General features: G+C 41.2%; 1 protein-coding gene and 1 long non-coding RNA gene across 2 annotated transcripts in view; one reads left to right on the top strand and one right to left on the bottom strand.

Moving 5' to 3' along the window:
* Positions 1–1,199: 1,199 nt before the first annotated feature.
* Positions 1,200–12,508, bottom strand: LOC139827172 (uncharacterized). Its single transcript, XR_011737460.1, has 2 exons — positions 12,031–12,508; positions 1,200–3,882 (listed from the first exon to the last, which is right to left on the bottom strand). It is a non-coding gene; the product is annotated as an uncharacterized lncRNA (long non-coding RNA).
* Positions 12,509–12,587: 79 nt separating this feature from the next.
* The window catches only part of YES1 (YES proto-oncogene 1, Src family tyrosine kinase), a 50,714-nt gene continuing 38,898 nt past the window's right edge, over positions 12,588–24,403 (top strand). The window contains exon 1 of the mRNA XM_065830721.2: positions 12,588–12,833. The gene's annotated coding sequence lies outside the window, so the exon portion shown is untranslated. The remainder of the gene's footprint in view (positions 12,834–24,403) is intronic.

Here is a 24,403-nt window from a genome sequence, read left to right as displayed (position 1 = left end):
TGAAGCATGATGAAAGGAGCCTTTCTGTGTTTGGCAGCACGAAGCAATGCACATTGAGGTCCAAGAAGTAGCTTTCCCGTCTATGAGGGTGCTTTTAACTGTTTTTGCTCATCCACCTGTGTGTACTTGCATGCCTCGCGGAAAGACATAACAAAACTATAATGTCAACAGTCATAAGAGTACATGACCTATTTCACAGAATCACAGAATGTTAGGGACCGGAAGGGACCTCAAAAGATCACCTAGTCCAATCTCCCTGCCAGAGCAGGAACACCCGGATGAGATTACACAGGAAGGCGCCCAGGCGGGTTTTGAATGTCTCCAGAGGAGACTCCACAACCTCCCTGGGCAGCCTGTTCCAGTGCTCTGGCACCCTCACTGTGAAGAAGTTTCTTCTTATATTTAAGTGGAACCTCCTGTGTTCCAGTTTGTACCCATTGCCCCTTGTCCTATCATTGGTTGTCACCAAGAAAAGCCTGGCTCCATTGTCACTCACCCTTTACATATTTATAAACATTAATGAGGTCACCCCTCAGTCTCCTCCAAGCTAAAGACACCCAGCTCCCTCAGCCTTTCCTCATAAGGGAGATGCTCCACTCCATTCATCATCTTCGTTGCCCTGAACTGGACTCTCTCCAGCAGTTCTCTGTCCTTCTGGAACTGAGGGGCCCAGAACTGGACACAATATTCCAGATGTGGTCTCACCAGGGCAGAGTAGAGGGGAAGGAGAACCTCTCTTGACCTACTAACCACCCCCTTCTAATACACACCAGGATGCCATTGGCCTTCCTGGCCACAAGGGCACAGTGCAGGCTCATGGTCATCCTGCTCTCCACCAGGACCCCCAGGTCCCTTTCCCCTACATTGCTCTCCAACAGGTCTTTCCCCAACTTATACTGCGACCTGGGGTTGTTCCTGCCCAGATGCAAGACTCTACACTTGCCCTTCTTTCCCTTTGTGACAGCCCATGCAGCCCAAAGCCAGCCGTGCCATTTGAGCCACCCCCTCCAGCGACCAGCAACCGTGGCTGCTTCTTCTGGTTCAGCCAGCATGGTGCCAGGCTCACTGCTGTTCTGCCAGAAATACACAAACTACAGCGTGCAGAACGAGCACAAATATCCAACAGAGATATTAAAATGAAGCTCATATCCTCATCTGGGGTAAAGCGCCATGTTACTGACTACAGAACACACACCATCTGAGAACAGCAGAGGGCCGTTTAATGCACAGAGCAAAAGCACAACAGAGAAGCAAGTAGAAACAAATCTTAAAAATCGTGATGATTGCTGTGGAATTTCAGAAAGTATAGAAGCACTTTTGCAGGTAAAGCAATGTTAGTATCTGACCAGGACTCCTTAAATATGACTTTCAGACCAGCATCTTGAATTCTCTTACCCCACCCAGAGGTGTCAAGAGGTTGTATTTCACCGTTCAGTGAGGTGTTCTGCCCATGCAAGAACATGTTCAGACATAAAAATGCAAATCAATTCACCTCATTAAATTCTACATAAAGCAGTGGATCAAATGCTGTGTAACAGTTTGGTTGGTTGGTTGGTTGGTTCTTTTTTTTTTAATTAACCATTTGCAAAGAGCAAGACAAATTCTTCCAGCTTTCTAATTGACATTAGGGCAAGCTCTGGGTTAATTCTTTGTTCTGAGAAAAAATAGCACTGTTATGGTCCATAACAAACAGCTGCTGCTTACAGGGGAGTTTAATGCATCTGAATAAGTTGTGTATTAAAATGATAGAAAATTTTTCGCTCTCGTTCCTTTAAAATTTACTTGTGGAAAGTGATATTTCCACAAACACATTGTTATTTTTGGATATTTTAATCCTTTTATCAGTGAGTGCCTCTGCTTATGGAGCATATGATGAATTTTTATTTCTAAAAAAGTCTAAAAAATCCGTATTTCCCCTATCTTTGGCAGAAACTCTTTTTTTCCACACACCACACCCCCCCCCCCCAGGCTGACAGGAGAAAGAAATAGTTTAAGGTTTTTTTGAGCGGAAATTAATTTCCTGTATAACATTTTTTTCTCCTCTGAAGTAAGGGACATATTGTATAAGCCTCTCCCCATATTGCAGAGTGGGAGTTGGACATGCCAATATACTTGCTTCACCAGTTGAAGGATTTGTTGCTTCCCCTGCCACTACTCAGAGAGCAGGCTACAAATGCATTCATGAATTTAAATGCACTTATTTTAAATAAAGCGTCCAGAGGAACCGCAGAAAAAAACCTGACATGTCAAGATTTACAAGGGTTCAAAGTTAAGCCTCCAATGTGCAGCCTATCCTACTCCCTCACAAGCATAATTGCCTCCAAGAACATGCAGTATTTCCATTAGCACATATAGGGATACAGATATCTCTGTTCATGAATTTGCACATATAGACAATGAACACAAACCATTTTTCAAGTCCATGCTGGATACCACTATTGAATTATTGTACTTAGACTGAAATCGTGTAAATGTGCTATTTCTCTGCATATAGACATACCAACTCTGTTCTTCTGCAAGAACGTATTATGATAGGGATGCCCACAAAAGGCAGGAAGGTTTCTTGGGGTGCCTTTGAAAGCGTTCCTCACAGAAGTTTGTCTTCAAAGGCTGTCCAAGTTCAGACATTCCTAAGTTGCAGCTTATTTTTTTGAAGTTCTCCAGGAACCTTTGTTGCTGTGTGGCCTCAGGACACTTCTGCTGTTTGTTTTTACTTGACTTGTTCAGAAAAAATACACAAGGAGATACCAGGAAACAAAAATAATCTCCTTATTAGCTTCCACAAGAGGGTGCAGTTGCATTTTGCTAAACCTGGAGCCAACCACAACTAATAAACGGATTGCAGGAACAGCTGTCTAGCTGCCTACAGAAATGACTAACAAAACAACTACAGAAATAACACCCTCCTCAAGAGCAGTGAAAGACAAGAAAAATCACATTGAAACACGCTGAATGTATTAATAAATAGCACTGTTTGTCAGGTGATGTTGACTAAACCTAATATACTTAAAATACCTTTCAAGCCTCAGTGGGATCCATTTGTAATTCGTTTTCTTTGAGCCGGTAAAGAACCACAAGCGCTCCAACGGGAAGCCCTCAGCTATGAAAACCACAATTACATTTTAATTTGACTTCCCAGACATTCCCAGAAACATCATGCAGCAGGTAGAGCATATTCTGATTTACCAACACATGCATATGCAATGACCCTGGGCCCTTCAATAGCTGACTGTGCCTTCACAGGGTGATAGTGAAGCTCAGAGTTGAGAGTGGCTATTTTTCATGTCCGACTAGCAAGGGTTGTTTATGTAACTATAGTTTTTATTACAAAAGCACCTCACAGACCCGCTATGGGGATTTGTATCCCATTTTGAAAACTGTACATGCAAAGAATGAAAAAATGGTACATGCCTTCAAGAACCAGGTGAAAGACTGTACAATTTGGTTGGCCAAATGATCCGTGTGCCAACAGGCATGATGCCAACAGCTGTCTTCAAACACCTGGCAGGCACACTTGGTTTGTTCCTCCATTCTTCTTGTTTGTTGGTCCTTTAAGCCACCCAAAGCTGTGCACTCCCCATCTCTCAGCATCCTCTGATCAATATGGGACACTTTGGTCTGGCACAACTGACTGGGCTCAAGTGTGGGTGAAATCTGAGAGGTGGCAATAGATTCAGAGCATTTGACACTGGCTGGTCTGTTGGTCGCTTTTGCTCTTCAATTCAATGAAATACCATTTTATTATACTCAGAAAAACGTGTGATTAACTTGTGTAATAAGAAATAACAGGCTCTGTCTTCTAGCCAGTATTGTCAAGATGAAGCTTGCCCTGATACAGAAGAAGCCAGGATGAGGTTTGTCACATTTAAACCAGAAGTTGCCCTGAAAAACAGACATTGAAATGGCCATCAGTTCCAGAAAGTCAGCAACTCACGGCGACTTCTACAAGGCTACAAAATGGCCTGCCAGCTTATCCTAACTACCCAAATCCTAAAAACTCAGTAAGAGTGCCATATCCTCTATCTTTCCCCCAAAATACTTTGCTATCATCGCTTAAAAAAGAGGTTTGTGCCCATTTTTTATAACTGAATCTAGCAGAATTTTTCTAAATATAAAACAACGATGAACTTTGCTGTGTTTCTAAAGCTAAAAGTATGTTTCTAAACATATAAGCTTTTGCTTGGTAGAGAGAGATTAAAAAACAAACAAACAAAAAACAGTGTTAAACTTTTTTTAAATGCCTAGTCCTAGAAAAACAGTTGTGAAATCTCATATTATTTTTTCCATTCAAAGACCCACGCCTTCCACCAGAGCTCTTTCAGATTTTTTTTTAAATGGGTTTTGAGTGCCTCTATGAAACATCATATTTCAAGTGTGTTGAAACATACTAAGTCATAACTCACAGATTTCATCACCTTTTGTTTGGTGTCTATGAGATATACTTACCTTCACATAAAATTCTTATTGCTAAGTTGGAGCAGTTGTAAGATTCTCTAGGGAGAACATTTTCAAATGTGCTCAGTTTTGGTTTGACTTATTCCCTCTATTGCTGCTCCAGAATTTTATGTTTATGGTTTTTAACAGAGAAGTCATTTCTGTAATATTGACTTTTTTCCACAGGAAAAAGTTGGTTATGCCAAAACAATGTAATGTCCCTTTGGGAAAATAAAAAACAATCCAAAATGTTTTGAACTGTCCAAGCAAATCTAAATGTTTTGCTTCAGCAAGGCTTGTCTTTACTCATCATGACTTCATCATGGTTTAGGTCCCCCATTTTCCTCCACCATCCCTGAATGGATTACATTTTCCATCAAGAACAATAGAGTTCCTTCTGGCTGTGTTATGATGATGCATCAAAGATGTCCCAAGCCCACATTTCAAAACCAAAATATTTTGGAACTTTCCACATTTTATTTTTCTTCCCAATTAGAAAACAAAAGCAAAAATATGTGACAATGTAGAAGATTCTGACTTTCAATAGGCTTTATTTCAAAGGAATTACGAGTAAGATAAGCAAATTTTTGTGCTTTGGAAAATCTGAAAAGTGAAAGGAAAAATAAGCAGAAGGAAGCAGCATGTGAGCCACACTAATGTAATCTTCAATGTCATGTATTTTTCTTCAGTAATTTTCTTCTTTTCTTTAGCTACACTTGTCCGCATATTTATTAATGTCGCCCCATTATTATGAGGAGAATTATAAATGTATCTTTTTATCCCATCATTTACAATTTACTCCATGAGGAATGAAATACCAGCTATGTGATGCTATTGGGCTTCCACAAACTGTTTAACGAAATGTAGGAAACCTAAGATAATAGTGAAATTCAATGTTAGTTCAAAGAAAAAGGTTTTGATATTGTGTTCAAAGTTTTGCACTTCTCTGAAACAACAGGTTCAATCACTTGCATATTCAAAGAAAGGAGAAAAAAAAAAAAAGAATACCTGCCACCTCCCTTTCTTAGAATAAGCTCGAATTTGGAGAAATGTATGTGGTAAAAGCTCTTCTAAAAATAAATAAATTAATTAAAAATAAATCATGTCCTTCTAACAGCTTCTAGTCCTGAATTCATGCAATGTATTAGTACTTAGTTTTTCCCTGAACCTTTACAGTACTGTTTTCCCTTGTTGAAGAATATGAACAAAAAGGTTCTGAGCACCCGTGATGTATCATCACCGGCTTCAGCATTCATTCCAGCGGGCTCAGGCTGGGTTCTCTTCTGCTCCTTTTCCTCTGCTGAGGGCCAGATGCTCGAGAAGCACAGTGATCAAACAGCAGGACAATCCAGGAGCCCACAGAATAAAAGACAGCAACGTGGAAGGAGAGACTTCCTTGTTCATTCATTTCTCTATGGTTTTTGTTTTTTAAGCAAGGGGTGCAGAAGGAAAGGGCCGATACCATTTCCCCACAAGAGCTGTTGCATGGTGGGAGGTCCATTCCACCTCTGCGTTCCTATCTAATTGCAAAGAATTGCTGGCTTTGAAGCCTTGCAAGGGAGCATCTCCAGCCTCCTTGGCAATTAGGACTTGTGGGGGGATTTACAGATAGAGTTTTTGGAGAACTTGCTTTAGATCTACTAAGCCCCTAAACGTAAAGCAAGATTGTGCAGAGGCTTACTTACCACCAGGTCAGACGTAGATTTATTACTAATACATACTGCAAAAGGTGTATCCCAGAAATGTGCATGGGAGACTTGCTAACTTTCAAAGGACTGCACCCAGTTTGGAGGTAGGGGTGCTTCTCTACAACTCAGCTGGCAAAGTTGCTTCCTTCTAACATGAAAAAGCAACAGATTTTCACATTGCAAATGTCACAGCAGTGATGCAGGCGATTGCCAAGGACAGTCTCAGCCTAAGAAGTTGAAGATGGGTGGTCAGAGGCAACCGAAAACTCTCACAGTACTGCTGATCACTAACCACAGGAAAGGCTACTGGCCGTTCTTTCAATAAACCCAGTCTTCTTCCATCTCTTAATGTGCTTTTCAGATTTTAAAAATCAGGTTTTCCACAGGTGCCTCTTCTCGAGTAGTTGTTACCTTGGCTGCCTTGTTTATGACTTTCTCATTTGACCCAGCACAGATTCTTGGGGAAGAATGGAAGAGACTGTGGCTGCTTCAGGGGGGAAAAGCAGATAGCAGTAAGGAAACAAAAGGACATTTATGTGGCATTGGGTGGGAACGGAGAAAGAGCAAAGTAACAGTTAAAAATCAGGAAAATCTAGTTTTTCCTACTCCCTGTCACCACTGCTCCCTCATTTATCAATACAGTCACATTTGCATTTCCTAATTTCTGAAATTTCAGAAAATTCAGACTGTTGTGGCTACAGCTGAGGTGGGTAAGAAGTCACTGATCTCCTCTTTATGTTGTGACCTTTCCTTGTATCAGAGAGCACAACTGTATATGTCACTTCCTAGCAAAGTTGCATCAACGTGATGTCATTTTTAAAAAAAAACTATCAGATTGAAACTGACTAAAATCATGTTGGTAGAACTGCAAAACTATAGAAAAAAAACTCAATTTGAAGAAATGGTGATGAGAAAATGGAAGATGGAGGAGAAATAACAGGGCATGCTGAGGAAAAAAAAACATTCATCTGACAGCTGTCCAGTTTTCTGAGATCTCTAAATGGTACACAACAGCTATGTCCATCTCTAACAGTGAACAGTCCCCTCCTGATCGAAGTTCTGCTCTAAGGACTTGTCTGGCATCCCAGACAAGGGATGATTTTGTTCCTGGTAATAAATTTCATCACATTCATCTCTAAATTAACAAGGAAGACTTTCTGGTGCCCGAGGTTGCGACAGACAATTATTGTCAAAACATTAGGGCAATAATAACAACCTGGCACGGAAAATTCAGAAGATCTGTTAAGGATTAATGCATAATAAAGGGCACTGACGCAGGCTTGAAGAATTTGTCCATCTTTCGTCAGGGTGGGAGCTCAGAGCAAGGACCACACAGACTCTAGAGCCAGGCCAAGCATAAGAACTACTTACCTATGAGGATGAAGGAGGATAAGATGGGAGAATACAGCAGGGACAAGAATGATGGGGTGGATGGAGGAGAGGCTGATTAGGAAAGGCTGGTCCCACAGAGCCACATTAAGACTATATATGTAGTTGCTACATCTTGAAAAGAAAGTTGTTGAATGCTGTTTTACTTTGCTTCACTTTATGAAGTCAGGTATAAAAGTGCTGAAACAGCACGTGTTCAACAGCTAAAATTCACAGTGCTCTGGAAATGAAGAGAATTTGGTACAGAATCCCTAGCAGTGCTCCTTAAATGCTGTATTAACTTGGATTTTGCAGCTAATAACATTATTAAATGTTTCTCCTACAGTAATATCTTAGGCAGTCAGCGTAACAAAGTAAGTATAACCAATACCTATACAGGCAAGTCTCCCAAAGTCAGCAGAGACTGCTCCTTTATACTGGCTATCAATTGAGGTCAGAAGGCTATGAAGGATTCTAGCAGCGATGTCAAAACCAAAGTCAGTTGAGGTCAGCTTTACCTCACGTACTTCTTTTTCTCCTGAGGACTGTTTGTCCCTTTCCCTTCTGACTGAGAGTACATGACCTGCTTTGTGACGAAGAGAGCACGTGTTCCAAATCTCTCAGAACAGCACAGTGGCCAAAGTAAATGCATTACATTTTTCCAGACATGTATGACATCAGTGGCTTCACTTTTTTCACATACGAAATTTACATGAAAAATAACAATAAAACAATAATGCTTATTTGCAGCTTCCAAATTAAATCATGCAAGAACCAAAGATACAGGATATGAAGCTGTTGCCAGAGAAGGGTTGATTGTTAAGTGTTCATCATATATAGCACTGCCCTTGAAACAGAAGCAGTAGTTATTTTAAGTAACCATAAGCAATACTCATGTGCAATTCAAAGGAGATCGGATATAAAGAGATAAAGATTAGAGTACAGCAATACAGCTTTCATTATACAATGTAATCCAGTGTGTCTGATATAACTGGATGTGACACAAATGTAAATAGCAACAGGTTTGGAAGTGCGGGGTTTTCCAAGATGAAGTCTATCATACTTTCAAAAGCAACTTTAAATAATTTCAAAAACAATGTTTCAACCCACGTTTTTCAAAAAGAACCCTCCACACATTTGCTAAAAGTATCATACACGTTAAGTAATTAGTCATGTTACACAAGATTAAACAGAAATAGTATTTAAGAAAGAACAGAATATTTAATCTTGCAAATAAATGTGCCCAACAAATAAAAAGATCCCAGTCATTTGGAGATGCAGAAGCATTTTACGGCAAAACGGGACATTTGTGACAAAAACGTTTTGAAGTTCAACATAAAGCTTAAATAGAAAGCTTGCTTCAGAACAATGACAGATCCATCATGGACTTAGCACTCCATTTCCTTACTGAAGTACAATATTCATATGTAATTTGCATTACATCCAAGGAAGATGTTTCACTTTTAGAAATCAATGATTTTATTAATAGCGTCACATGAAGAAATTGTGACCAAAAAAAAAGACAAACCTACTCATTCAACTAACACTTAGAATATTCAGATTCAAAAGAAATAGCTATGCTTTGCTAAACTCCCTATTCTTAAAAATATTTATGCAAGTGCTTGAAAGTAAGCATGTGACTAATGCTAACTGATTCCCAGAAGACTGCTTTTTGTAATATGACCACACAGTAAAATGAGCAATGAGAACCTGGCCCATGAATTTTGGGAGACACTGGTATAAAATGCCTTTATTTTCCACACTCTTAAGAGAGTGAAAGCTAGGATGAGGCCTTGACTACCATAGTAATTTCCCAAAACGCAGGAATGAATTTATGTCCAGTAACACTTTTTCTTTCTTTCAGGAGTTGTTTGCTGGAGACAGTGAACTACTATTATATTTTTCTGTTTATTCTGATTTATTGGAAAGCAATCCCACCAAGTGTTTTCAAGAATGTCTCGATGTTCCTCCTTCTTCCTTTCTGCTCTTACACTTGTTTTCTCCTTATATCCCTAAAAATGCTTAATTTCGTGTAATATGTACATGATCCTATCAACCATTTAGTAAGTTGAAACAACAACAAAGAAGATTGTAAAAAATATAATCTTCTTTAGAAATTAATTCAAGTGTCTGATAATGTTAAAAGATAGCCTACATTTAGAAAGGCATTCTACCCACACTAATCACACAAATCTTTAAAATTATGTTAATGACAACTATAAACACAACACAGTTGAGGACTTAGTGAACGCTTCAGCCTGTTTGAAGGGATATTCGGGAAACTGCATCCCTCAAATGGCAGTGACAAACCCCTACAGCAGCAGTACATCACATCATATTCCAGCCACACTAAAGCCTACAAGGGCAGCTCCTCCTTCCCCTTCTTGGATAAAGTAAACAAATGTGAATTTAAACCAAAAGAATAAGAGAGATGGGAAATTCCTAAGAGCAGGCAGTGGCCTGAGCTGATTCAGCAGAGACTGGTGCCAGTTCCAGCTGATGCCTCCTGAGCGGTGTTGGTTCCACCTGGGTGGCTCACAGCACCCTCAGCACCGCAACAGATCTCAGAGCCCACCCAGTAACAGCAGAGCACTAGTGTAAAGGAGTTTTACTGAGGTAAAAAGCAGCGACAAGTTGCAGGCTGGCTCACGGGCAGAAGGTGGCACTGACACCCCAAGTCCCCCACCAGTGCAGGATTAAATGGACCAAACCACCAGCAGCTTGATGGTTTCAAGTCACCTGTTCAACTTTTCCTTACAAAAATGAGGAACACTCTGGAGTGTCAGTAACAAGTGCAAGACAATTTAAGCAGCAGACAATTTTTCCACTGCAATGAAAGCATGTCTGGCCTCCAAGACTCCAGACTCAAACCCTAATCTATTCTTTCACGCCCATATGGTGGGAGTCTGAGCTTGTTCTCAGTTATGAGACTGGTCATCTCGCCTTCTTCCCAACTGCTCCGCTATTTTAATCACACTGTGTTTGAAATGAAGCGTGCCGGTCTCTCCACTATCTACCGCAGTTGACTACTGGTGCAGCCTCAGTATTACCCGTGGCAGCTCACAGCACACATACACACACGACAGCAAGCAGAGGCCACGGTCAAGGGCTCAGTCTTTCAGAAAGCCATCAATTCACTCCTTATCTTGGTGCAAAGGAGGGAAAGCAAGGGGAGAGGCGAGATAGACTGAGAATCCCAACAAACCTTTCGCTGCCACACGGGTACAGCCAGGCGGTGGGAGAACTGACAGCTTTGTAATCCCATCCATCAACACCAGGCCTCGAACCAGCAGTCAAATTACAGTGACAGCTGGCAAGAGCCAATACGCCTCTAACTATAAAGCTTTAGCCCAATGCTGAAAAATTTCTTAGGAAAAATGAGTAACTTCGAAACATAATGAAGATGATGACATATTTAAGGCTCATTCTGTTTTTCAGATATGCAAGTTTTACCATTGTCCTGTAAAATTAACCATGAAGCAATGCTTGCCTGTGTACAAAAAACCCCACAACTGACACTGGAGATCAAACCTTGCTCTCATTCAAGAATCCCATAAGCTCAGCCAGTGCCGTGAAGCCATGGCAGACTCAGAGCTCCAACCAGTCTACAAACACTCCTCCTTAGTTAAGTAATTCATCGCCCAGTTCAATTTCTAAAACTTACTGTTGATTTCTAAATTAAAAATCAATTCTGTATAATGTGATTTAGGAACCTGACAGAACAGGAGCATGATAAACTCTACCGCTCTAACAGGATTAGGTGAGTATGATTTATAGTAAGAAGTCTCCAAATGTAAAACACTTCTGCTTTTTTGTTATTAACTGCTTAGTGTATTTATGGTCCTGCAAAAGCAAATACACTTTTTATTTTTTATCCTAAATTTAAAAATGCCTGGAAGAGAAATTGCACCTCCCATTTCAATATTAAAAATATATTATGTTAGAGTATCATTAGTGATCAATACAACTACTGTTTTATATTCAGCCTTTGAACCAAATAATGAGGCAAGAGACGTAAATGTTATTCCAGTGCCAAATTTGACTACTGGAGAGCTGAAAACTATAAAATATAATGCTGAATGAGACCTGCCGATCTGCCCATGTAAATTTTGATAACTTTGATTCTTCAGTGCCTCTTTTCTTTCTTTTCTTTGCCTTCTTCCTGCAGTCTGCAATTCTGAAGGCTGGATGCACTTAAATGACCTTTCTCCATGAAGCCCACCTTGACACAAATAATTTTTTTCTTTCTGTCTGAAACGCCACATTAAGACTTCTGGCATTGCCATGAGTGGGAAACTCGTAACATAAAATACCACGGAGTTAGTGGTGCGTTATTTAAAGGCTTGTTCTTTGTTTGCTCAGTGTTTGGGAGACAGATTTATTCTGTGGTGCAACACTGGGCTTTCCCGAGCTGCAAGCACTGCTCCACGCCTGGGGCTGCGGCGCCTCAGTCGCCTGCAGCACCCACACTTCAAAAGGACCGTTTTGCATCTGTTTGACCCAAAGTAATTAAATTTCCCAAGCCTAAGCCGTGGCCCACCTGGAGATATCTGGTTGAAGAGTTTAAATGTTATTTTTGTCCGCCTTTCCCACACCACGCCGAAAGGCCCTGCTGCCGAAATCTTTCAGGTTCAGCTTTTATGTGGAGAGCGGCTTTACCGAGGTTACCTGCCCGACGAGGCGGGCGGCTGGGGAAGCAGCTCGGGCGGCACCTGGCGCCTCCCCCATCGGCCACTCCTCCGTATTTACCCAGACAAGGGTCCCGCGACTCAACCCCGGCTCCATCCCAGGGAGACAGGGTGACCGGTGGCTGCCCTCGGCCGAGCCGCAGCCCATGCCTCACCCCGGGACAGCGCAGGGCAGCGCACCGTGGGGCCAACGACTCCGCTCTCCTCCACCATGTTGGCTCGGTGCGCAGCGGCGCGGATGAGGGGGCGGCTGCCGCCAGCCCGGCTCCACGGAGGCCGCCTGGCTCCTCCCCGTGGACTCCGACTCGGCCGCGGGGCTGCTGCCCCGGCCGGGAGGCGCGGCGAGCCTGGCACGCGGCGCATGGGCCGGCCGCGGGGGCGGGAGGAAGCGCGCCGCGGAGGAGGGGCCGCGGTGCCCGCCGGAGAGCCCGGCCGTAGGGGCGGGGAATCTCCTCCTCCTCCTCCCGCAGCGAGGCTCCGGCTCCCCGCACGCACCGGAGCGCCCGGCTCCCTCCTCCTGCTCCTCGTCCCTCCTCCCTTCCACTCCTCCCCCCCTTCCCTCCGCGGGTCGCCGCGGCTCCGGGAGGAGCGGGGGGGGCCCTGCTTCCTTCCCTCCCCCCCTCCTTCTCCCACCCTCCACGCCGAGAAGAAGCAGGTGAGGACCCGGCCGCGTCCCCGCTCCCGAGCCCCGCAGGAGAGGCGGCCGCGATGGCGGCGGCGCCCGCCGAGGCGCTAGGCCCCGGCCGCCCGCCCCGGGCCTCTCCCCGCTGGGCAGCTCCGCCGCCGCGCCCCGGGGAATGGGGAACGTCCCTCACCCCTGGCCCCTTTCTCTACAGAAAGTTTCTCAGCAACTTTCTTCTGGGCCCGAGCCCCCGCCCGTGGGGCCGAGGGGTCGGGCGGTGGCGGGCGGGAGCCGCGGCGTTGCGCGCCGCCCGGGGCTGGGCTGGCTGCGGGTACGGGCGGAGGGGAAATAAGTTTATGAGGGGAGGCGGTTCGCCTCGCCGCTGGGCTCCGTCCGCGGACCCTTCCCGCCCGGCAGCCGCGGTCCCGGGGCGCTGCGGGGCGGTAGCTCGTTCCCCGGTGGTGGCGTTCACCGCCCGGGCTGGTGCTCGGCGTGAGCCGGCTCCCTGCTCGGCTCCCGGGCTCAGGCACCGCTCGGCAGAGCCGGAGGATGTAAAAGGGCAAAATTCAGGAAATCGACTTGTGAGTCGCCCGTAGCCTGGCCTGCGCGGAATTATTATTTTATTTTTTTTTTTAATCTTAGTGTTCTGGTTTGTGTCCCTGCATTGAGTCGGCATGCGAGTGCTTTAAATTTCTGAGTCATTAATTTAAATGTTCAGTCATCACACTTCATCAAGCCTCCTCGTCTTCCTTACAATTAAAAAAAAAAAAGTATTGGTTCCATGCAGGGCCCCGTTCCCGTGGAGGCTGCGTGTAGCTTTCTGCGCTGTGTGAACCTGCAGTTTCGCTGTGTGTAAAGTTGCTCACATGTCCCTCAGGCCAGGGGCCAGCGTGTCTTCTCCATTATACAGTATTACAAATATACAGGTTTATCGCACTAATTTCAGAATGATGTGTTCCAGATGACTGGTGTGCGTGTGGGTATGGGCCACTTTGCATTGGGAAAACTAGGTTATAAGTATTTCTGAACCTCGTGGTTGTTAAGGTGTAGTCAGGCATACCTGCTGGATCTAACCCTAAGCAGAAGCTGGTCATTAAAACATAAGTGTTTGGATTTACTTAAACTGGCAGAATGATCCAAAACCCCTTTCAAATTTGGAGCATGTTGCCAAGGAAGGTGTGTCTTTCTCTTAATAACTCGTAGACAACTGAATGAAATTTCAAGCAAATTTTGCAAACAAAATTGAGTGAGGGAAGCAAGATACAAAAGTTTACCTCAGGGTCTTTTTCTTTCATTTTTGGAAAGTAAGCCCTTGAAGAGAGATTTATAATAAAATTACCTTGTCGGTTACACTTGCAGTATCTCTGTGAGTGTGTAATACAGTTTTGCCATAACTATGTGTTTCTTCTGGCTTCACAGATGTAAGAACTGTTCCTTTCCAAATACCAAACCTTGCGCTTCCACTTGTGTTTCTGATGCATATCTGTAAATTTAGCTATAGGAGGTTCCTGCTGAACATGGGCATAGAGTGGAGACTGTGGGTGTGTTTTGCACAGGATTGCACAGGTGGGGGTAAGTTTGGGACATGGCAGCATCTATGATGGGAACAGAAAGAGCAACACTGGCACTGTGCTGAATTTTGAAGAAAAACGTCCAGCAACACCAGGCATGTGAAAGGGTGACGATAGTTGGTAGCAGCAATTGCCAGTAATTATTGCACAGGTTTCATTAGCTTTGTTTCCTGAAGAGGTGCAGCTCAAATGCACTTACAGTATATGTGTGCTGGCTGTCCCTGTAATAACTCTTCTGGCTTTTAGCTGATTTCAAACAAATTTGGCAACAGAGGTCTCCCAGGTGAGCAGTTTCTACAAAATTTGTGAAAGTAAGGAAGCCATGTAAAAGAGAGCCCTTAACCTGCATACCAGAGAGTTTACATGAACATTTATCCCAAGCTGGAAATTGTTGCAAGAAATGGGGCCTCTCTGGTTTTGCTGCTCACAGAGCTACTAGTCGAGTTTTCAGTAACTTTTTAATATCTGGACCCAAGTACCGCTCTTTTGAAATCTGAACAGCTTCATTTGGATTGAGAGCAGTGAGCCCAAGGTAGCTTTAATCTGCATTTTGTATTATAAATATAGATTTCCAGGGGAATATTTATTGCCAACAACAGTTCTTTGGCTATGAAACAAATGAAGGAAGTTGAAAGTGTATTTAAATTGCTACATTATTTGCCATCACTAGAAAAATACTGAATTTGGTGTGATGCATACTGTGTAACAGAATTATTGACAAACTGCAGTTCACAATTTAGGGTTTTTATCAATATTTATGTAGCAGAGCAGAGAGCTACACTTCTGCACTAGAGGAATATTCTTTTTTTTGAGCTTTGCATACTTCCTACAGCTCCTGAAGAATGAAATCGGCCCTCTGTTTGCTCCAATAAATGGTGACCGTCATGTGACAGTGATGTGAAAGTCTGCGGTGTGGCACATGTCACTTTATGCGGTCAAAGTTTACGTTATGAACAAAGTAGCTGCATGGTTTTACTTTTCTATATGCACTGTCTGTGGACAAAAGCTGTATGTTTCCAATAGATAATTCCTTGTGTTCAAACCATTAGTGAAAAGAAATATGTTCTTTCATCTGTATTCCCTACTTAAATCCAGCTGTTTTGCCTTTTACTTTGCTTGCAGTTTGAGTAAGCTACCTTGATGTTAATTTAAAAATTGGTGTCAGTATTAACACAAAGGCTACTTAAGGAATGCATCTTTGTTCTGCCGTGTCGCATCAAGCAGCCTTTTTCAGATAGGACACCTTCCATGCGTACACACACAGCCTGTGCTTTCCCTGAAGCCCTCATGAAAGGTTTGAGGCTTCTTGTCCTGGGAGTTCTCTGCTAGTTGATGGAACAGATTGATTAGTGAGGGAGAAATGTAATTTTTCAAACTACTGTAACAGAATGATTTAGTTTTTGTCCTAGAGGAACCACCGTCAAATACAAGTACATAGCTCATTTTTGGTATTTATTTCATTTTTGTTCTCCTTGAGAGTGCCAGTAAGATGCTGTTTCATAGTGATGGATTTTATGATGTAGCAGCCGCGTATTTTCTTTTTTTTTAACACAAACTGCTTTACAGTTACCATATAGTAACTTCTTTTAACCACTACAGTCCCTGGCTGTATTCAAACCAATGACTTAGAGCTGTAGGGTTCCAAATTGTATTATCAATTGCCAGGTTTTGAAGGCAAACCTGGACAAATTCCCATGCGTATGCTGAATTTAGTAGGGAAAAAAGTCATATTGGAAAGATACTGTCAAGTAAGTGTAGGACAAGTTTAATTTTAGGTTTTAAGAGGTCATTCTTACTGCCATTTCTGCCTATTGGGGGGTTTATCCTTAATGGTGACAATGCGTCAAAGCAGAAACTGGCACCAAAGGAAGTTACTGGAATGAGGAGAGCTGCACCCTTAGGTAAAGTTAATGTGCATGGCTGATTGCAGGAGTAGAGATCAAGATAATAGTAGCATTAATGTTAGAAATTGAGTAAATAAATGTTATTACTTATGTATGAGTTATGTTCCCTTTAGATTTAAACATGTTCCTCAAAGATGTAAGGAAGAACTGGGTAGGCACCAGGTTTCATGCCATGTCCCTAAAGTCAGTGGATCAAAGTTGTGCTGAACTGAAATGAGCCCTGGAGCTGAGGGTCTCCTTGGGGGCACTGCTGGCTCTGGCTTGTAGCCACACAGCCCAGCAGGACACTGCTACAGGGATTGTCCCTAAGAGGATCCCAGACCCCATTGACTGTTGTGGCCAAGACTGGGGTTTTGTTTTGATTTTTTTCTTGATTGTAGTGTTGGGTAATGTTACAGGGGAGAGTGCTGGGGAAGTAATGACCACTAAAACCTCAGACTGGCATTGTCTGTATTTCAGCTTCTTCAGATGTTGCACAGGGAATTAGGTAATTTTTTTTGCTAAGCTGGCTGTATTTTAGCTTTGTGGTTTGGGAAGGCAAATGCTAGTATAATAGTGTGATCTGAGACTCTAATAAGTATCTATATAGCCGACATCTGTATCTTAAGTGGTTATGTAAATTTTTAATTCCGATGGTGCTGCTGAACTTCAAATCATTTGTCTTTCAAAGTGGTACTTCAGGGAGATGAAAAACTTCTATGGCTTAAGACAGACGTTTCTGTGGCTCTCTTCATACCAGAAGCCTAGAGAAGTCTGGGAAAAATAAATGATTCTTTGGAAGTGTTGAGCCACCCTTTCAGATTTTAGGATCAGCTAGATGAGCTTTACAAAATTGAAAAACTTAGCTTACTTCCATTGACAATGAAGTTGAGTAGACACACCCAGGTATGTGAATCTTTGCAGATCAGGGCCTTTAGTTTTGAGTTGGGGGAACTTTCAAGAGCACTTTGTGGCATTGATGAGACATTTAAAGTCAGTCTTCATATTGTAAGACTTCGCTTCAGTGGGATTAATTTCCTTTGTTTGCACATGCCCGGAGCACCTTCTAATCTTGAAAAACTGAGACAGTAATAGCATAAATGCAGTCAGGTCTCAGGTATACTCACCAGGACTGATGGCCCTGTAGCAAACGAAGGGTCAGAGTAGAGGATGGTGTTCATGTTCAGACCTGTTCAAAATGTTTGCCTGTAATTGTGGCAAATTTTTTGATGGTGCACATGAAGTTCAGCTTCAGGAAGAAAAAATACAGTACCTGGGCAAAAGGTTTTGAAATTTTCAACTGCATTTAGTGCCCTGATGATTGTAAGAAAAGGCAGGGCTTGTGTGAGGTATTTAAAGTGTAATTAAAGGGTACCATGAATCTCTTGAGTATTGCAGTTGTATGGCATTATAACTGTTCTGGCCGTAAGCCAGGAAAAGAAGACTTAAAACAAATTAATAGTGAACAATCCAATTTTAATAAGTTATTATGTGTGGTTAGATAACAAAATTAATATTTATGCTTTAAGTGTAACAGAGGAAAAACAGGTCTGAGTTGTTAGATGTATCTTCTTGGTTTTCAATAACATTTTATTGGAAACTAAAAGAGTGACTGGCACTTGTAACCACAGGAGAATCCAAAAGAACCCCTCCAAAGTCCTGTATAACTTGTTCTTCCTTTCCACATTCTTCCTGTTTCTGGTTGTTTTTTAGCAGCTTAGCTTGTTCAACACAAATACTCTATTTTGTGAGCAACAGTACCCCAAAGTCCAGAAGCTAAAAGACTGTGCCAAGGATTGCATGGCCAAAGGCATTCTTGGTTCTTAGGCTCCCTTCCTGAGCATCCAGTGTCACCCGGCATCTCAAACGGTGGGGACCAGTGATGAACTTCTGACCTGACTTGGAGATATTTGGTCCAGATGGACTTCTGGTGTGATTCATAAGGGCTGACCTTCCAGTAGGCGTAACTTAATGAACATATGCCTCAAAGAGGAGAAGTGCTGTTAAGGCTTTGGTCAAAACATGCACCACTGTAAAATTAATATAGAGTTAATGTATAGAAAATATTTTGGTTTTCAATATATGCATTTATCTGAAACTAGCATTCATTTGTCAAACTGTGGGAAAGAGAGCCTTAACAAAGAGCTGCAGCTGAGGAGGTAAATTTGAATATAAATACAGAAGTTCTGTGTTACATTGTAAAGTGTTTAAAACAAATCAATCAGTTTAGTAGTACATCTTCCAAGTTTTTTGTTTTTGTTTTTCTCAGTTCTCTTCTAGCTCTTTTCTTTGCCTTGATTCTGATGCTGTTTTTCTGAATGCAGTTTGAGATAAAAGCCTTACCTTACTGATTTCCAAACCAAGGTTTTCAGAAGCGTATTAACAGGTAAAATTTTAGTGTTTCAGTTAAAAGTCTTACAATGTTAGTCTGTGAGAACAGAGAATTAAATGTGACATGTAAGTCTGAAATTTGTGTAAAATAGTCATCTCCAGACATATTAAAAATTAAAAATGTACACCAAACCTAATAGCAAACTTCACATTTAAAAAACCTGTAGAGATGTGGCATTTATATTCATGTGGGGACTGAGCAGCAGTGAGACGGAAGGGAAGAAGGCTTACTGTGATAAAAGTGAGTGTTTGTGTCCCCTTTCCCATAAATTTTTGAGCTGAAAACAGAATGTACCAGCGGAATATTTTACTACTTCTGCTGTTTTTGTTGATACATAGTATTTAGTATGTGTGACTAGCTGTGGTTCCAGTAGGTCAGTTGAAGTATTCCTCATTTCCTTAGACATGCGAACTTATATGGGTGCTATGATGAAGCTACAAACGTATGTAATAGTGCATCTTATGCACGTGTGGATAATTTCTTTTAATAGGAGATCTTGCAATACTTCAGTGACAGGTGAACCTGAAAATATGGATTTTTTTTTTTAATGCAGATTTATGCAAGGCTTAGATAAGATCCATAGGGCAAAGACCGTTCTCTGCTTTTTGTCATGACTAGTCCAGGTGAGTTGTGTATCATTCTTGTGAGAAAGCTGTCCTGTACTGCAGTGAGATGGAAGACTTGCGGTTTTCTTGTTTGTTTTTTTATCCTAAATTTTAACAGTGCTTCTCCTCTTCACATGTGTTCATTAAGTAAAGCCTACTGAGACAATAGCTGTCATGAATCAGATCAGAAGTCCATCTAGGCAAATATTTCTTTTATTATTCCCCCCCCCCCCCCCCAATTTAGGAAAGATTCTTAACATCCCAAGAATTTGGGAATATCTTGAAATGTAAGTTTGCTTCTTGCTTTCCGATGTGTGCCATATTTGGGGTTTTTGCCAAAGTATGTTGGTTTTGTTTTTTGGGTTTCCCCCCGCCATGAGTTCTAAGTAGAAGGTGTATTAATAAAATGACAAAGTCCTGAAATCAAAGAGAGGAAGGAGTTTGTTTAAGTGACACCCCTGTTAAATATTTGTTTAAAGGATTATTAAAGGTTATAACAGTATTGGCTAGACCAACTCATCTGTACCTAACTTAAAAACGTTCATTGGAGAGAGAAGATTAGTGTACTAATCCCATTGTAGACAGCCGTGTTTAATTCTGTTTTCGTAGTAAAGTTAAACTCTCTATTCAGGAACACTTTAGAGCATAGAGCAAAATACTGTTCCTTCTGAAAACAATTACACATGAAGGAAAGAGAAGGGAAATCCAGGATAATTCCTGTTACTACTAGTCAGTTGAGGGAATTTTCTTGAGTAAAATTCCTTTTTTCAGTAGTCACACTTTTTTAAGCCTGAAAAGTAAGTATTGTGTTAATATTCTGTAGGGGGTGAAGTTCTGTTTTTTGCGTGTGTGTTTTGGTTTGGTTTTTTTGTTTGTTTGTTTTTTTAGTTGTATAAAATTCTCGACTGACTTGTATATGACTGTAGAGGCTAAGATGCAATAGCAATACAGATACTTTTTTTTTTTACTTTCAAATACAGTTCTATACTGTATTTTAAGCACAGTTATACACTTAAAATAAAACACAATTCATAAATCATAGTAGTCAAGGTTATTTAAAGTGATAAGCTTCCAAAATAACTGACTGAATAATTATATATATTATGTAATTTGCTAAAGATATCAATCTGTTTCATTTTAGAAAATATTTCTTAGTTTGAATGCTGTAGAAACCTATTGTGATGTACGTAAAATCAGGCAAGTGACAGCTTTTAGATGAAAAATTATTTCCCTGGAAACATTTGATTTGTTCATACAAAATAAGGATATTTAAATATTCTGGAATTAATTTCCATTGATTATTAAGTCCATGGCTCTCTCTTCCCCCCCCCCCCACTTCTTAGCTTAGATCTGACATACCTTCAGAATAGTATTTAAATTTGGCTCATACATGGTAAAACTGTAGCCAAGTTAATACAGAGTGACTGACATTAACAAGAAAGACACCTTGATTTTATATGGTTATTTTGAATGATTGTTTTAACTTCGTTTTAAACTTGTTCTTCTTCATTCTTTTCTCAAAGAAAGAGGTTGAGTTTTACTGATCAGTAAAATACATTGGGTTTAACTATATATTTGTTTTGCAGGTCTGTTGTATTTTACTTTTGCTCTTACACAAATACTTAGAAGTAAACATTGTTTACTGCACTATATGTAGTATAGTATAGCCAGGCAACCAGGTAATTTAGGTGATGGAATAAAATCGTAATCAGGCTGACAGTGTAACCTGCCAAAACTTTTGAGCCAGTGGACTGATCACAGTGTAAGACATTCTTGAGGAAACCCTAACAGCGCTGTCAGAGAATTGAAAAGTTCATAGGTGTTATTGCTGCATGGAAACCATGCCATGATACTGCTGCTTCTCTAAAAGTATTTCCCGGGCTTGAGGGATAGTTACTTTTTCCCCCTCAGTTCCTCTGAAACTGAAAAGATGAGGCAAGATGCATTAGATAGTGTAGTTTTACAGTCAGAATATTTGGATGGGATTATATTACCTTTTTAAAAACATTTCCATGTAGAACAGCTTTTCACATGGTTTAAACTGAAATGGAAATTAGACTTATTTTCAGTTTTTTAAATCAAATCAATTGTATTTTTTTTTTCCTATTTTTTTGCTAATTATTCACAAATATTTTAGTGATGGTGTTCTATGATCTGATCCTTTTTCACACTGAAGTCAAGTGCAAAATTCCCCTTGACTTCAGGGAGAGCGGAATTAGTTTTACACAAAAGGGCCAAATTGTCTTCTGGGATGAGTAGAGGCAACTCTATTGAAGTAGACTTCATTAGAGTATAAAATGAAGACAAAGAAGTGTTGCCTGCCTTTACAAGCAAGGAAATTGGAGCTGTTCACTCAAATAGCTAGCTTAATTTAGCAGTTGAATCAGAGACTTTTTCCTTTTTCTAATTAGATAGTACAGTTATACTAATTCACTGCATTGAACAGTGAATAAGACATCACTTATTTTTGACTGCAAATATTCTACATAAGCTAGAGTCTGTTTCTGAACTCTTTTGCCTATGTGACATAAAATTGTCACAAGAAAATTCGAACACTTTATAAACTGTTAGCAAATGTTTGAGCAGTTTATCCTTAAGTTGCTGAAAGGGATCCATGTATCATTTAAATTTAACAGGCTTTATATGACAAGTCGTGTAGGATTTGGGGGTCTTGTTTGTAGTCTTGCTGAGGTGGGAAGAAGTTAATTCATTTAAACCACAAGCTGGATTGGACGTCATCCCATGTGTTTGTTGGTGGTATGCGGAGTAATCCCACTGACTTCCACAGTGGACAGTAGCATCTTTTTTAATGCTTTACAGAATGGTATCTGTCTTGTGTACACAAACAATTAAAAATAGTATTTGAAAAATTAACTCAAATAGAGTGATAACTTATGTAGCAGTTTGCTGTACTACTTGTACCATTTATCACTGCCAAGCTGTTGTTTCGGTGCTTGTGATACCTGTTGGGATAATGAATTAATTCAACAGTCTGTGTGATTATTTTGACCTGAGCACTGTGTGGCTTTCTTGTACTTTCTCTTCGAAGTTTCACTGAGGGAAGGGGAGCTGGAACTTTGTAATTGCCTTAGAACAATTTGAGAATGAATCCTTAAATGTTGCTCTGCATTTCTTTATTACACATGAAATAAAATCCCTTCCCTGGCAAGGATGCAGGTCCACAGAGCTCTTAGCTGTTTAGTCTACATATATCTGAAAAAAAAAAATCCACAAATAGCTATTGCTGCAATATTTAGCTGCTGTTAAGGCGTTAAGTAGTAAACTGAAATTATCTGAAACACTTGAGGTGCTAAATTTACAAAACAAGACACAAGAACTTTTTTAAGATTACTTATAGTTAGGAAGTTTATTGAACCACCAGCATCTTCCCAGAAACATCCTGTACTTTTGTCGTCTTCAGCTAGCTTCATCTATTCACGGTCACAACTGCCTTTTGGATTTTAGAAACTCTTGCTGCAACTTCTTTGTGACTAAGGCACATTGTCGATTGGTCCCATCCTCCCCATGCCAGCCAACTGTCCCCTTAATGCAGCAATTCACTTGGATGAATAGTGCTCATACTTTAAGGAGACAATTGCCTACCAGAGAGAGTGCCAAGTTGATTTAACTTTGCACAAGTGTGAAAGAGTTTTTAAATGGATGCTGTCAATTAGTGTTGGCCCAGGGCTTCAGCTGCCTGAAAATTCTTATAATCTGATTGTATGTCCAAATTTGTTTAAAGTATTTTAGTCAACCACTTGGCTGCAGAGAGCGTTAATACCCTAGAAACTGTTGTCAGACGATCGTCCTCGGTCTGTCGGAACTACAGCAGACGTGTCCTGGCCAAATGTACAACACGGCTTTTAAAATGGACTCTTTTTTTGGCAGTACGTCACTAAACTGGTGAAAGAATGAGGGATTCGTGTTGTAATCTACTCTTCCAGTTCAGTTTAATGCCACAGAGTGTGTTTGAAGCACTTAGTTGGGTGTATAACACAGTGTAAAACCACAACTGTAACCTGCCATTACTGTAAGACCTACAGAGTGGAGCTACCATTTAGCCAAACCAGCTGCTGGATTATCCACTCCCTGGAAGTGTTTAGAACTGGACAGAATTTAGGAAAACTGCATTTCTGCTTTGCTGACCAAAATTTTTTGATGCACTCTTCATTTTAGTGGAGATTGAAAGAATGCTTGCCTTCTAGGTACACCATCACTTGAATGCAGAGGGTTTGGTGCCGTGCATTCTTTCTTCCCCAATAAGTGTAAGCACAGGATGTTTCTTAGTTGTTTTGGGTCTGATATGTCTTCACTGCACTCCTGGAGAGAAGAGAGAAGGTGAAAAAAGTTAAGGAAAACACATGTGGAGAAGATGCTATTTGAAATTATTGATATCTCTGTTTCAGGGAGGCCAGGAAATCTGAGAAAAGGAGCCACTTCTGTCTGTCAAGAGCCTGACAAAATATGGGAATTATACTAGATGCGTGGAAAGGATGCTATTAACAAAATTCTAGTTTAAAGGAGAGAAAAATTCTTACAGGTGTGATGGTTGGACGGTATGCCTGGTAAACTTGTATTATCCAAAGAGCAGTGAGTATATTTGGGGGTGGGGAGGAGGGTGTTTTCCTTGCCTCTCTGAGATCATTAGGCAATTACAGCTGCAACAACATTGCTACTAGTTCAGACACATTTGTGGAGAAAAAAGAAGCATTGTTATTTCAGTGCCTGGCTGGAATAAGTAGTTTGTTAAGCAGTGCCCTGAGATTGTTAGTTGTTTTAAGGACATCCCAATTAGTAGATACACTAACTCATTAATAGTTGCATATTATATACATCAGAAAAAAAAATTGATGGAAAAAGACAAATAACAAGACCTAGAATAACTCCCAAGTATGAAGGACTAGAAGTTGGTTGGGACACAGCTGTTCGTCAGCATAGCCTGGATTTTTGAAGGAGAAATTATGCTTAACCACCTTCTGTGATGAGATGACTGGCTGAGTGGATGAGAGCAGAACAGTGAATATTGTTTATCTTGACCTTAGTAAGGCTTTCAGCGCAGCCTCCCATAGCATCCTCATAGACAAACTGATGAAGTACACATGAGGTGAGTGAAAAGTGAGAGCACCTGGGGACTGGCTGAAATGCTGGGCCG

Source organism: Patagioenas fasciata, chromosome 2 (assembly GCF_037038585.1).
Source record: "Patagioenas fasciata isolate bPatFas1 chromosome 2, bPatFas1.hap1, whole genome shotgun sequence".
Classification (NCBI taxonomy): domain Eukaryota; kingdom Metazoa; phylum Chordata; class Aves; order Columbiformes; family Columbidae; genus Patagioenas; species Patagioenas fasciata.
This window is presented reverse-complemented; position numbering and strand designations above follow the sequence as displayed.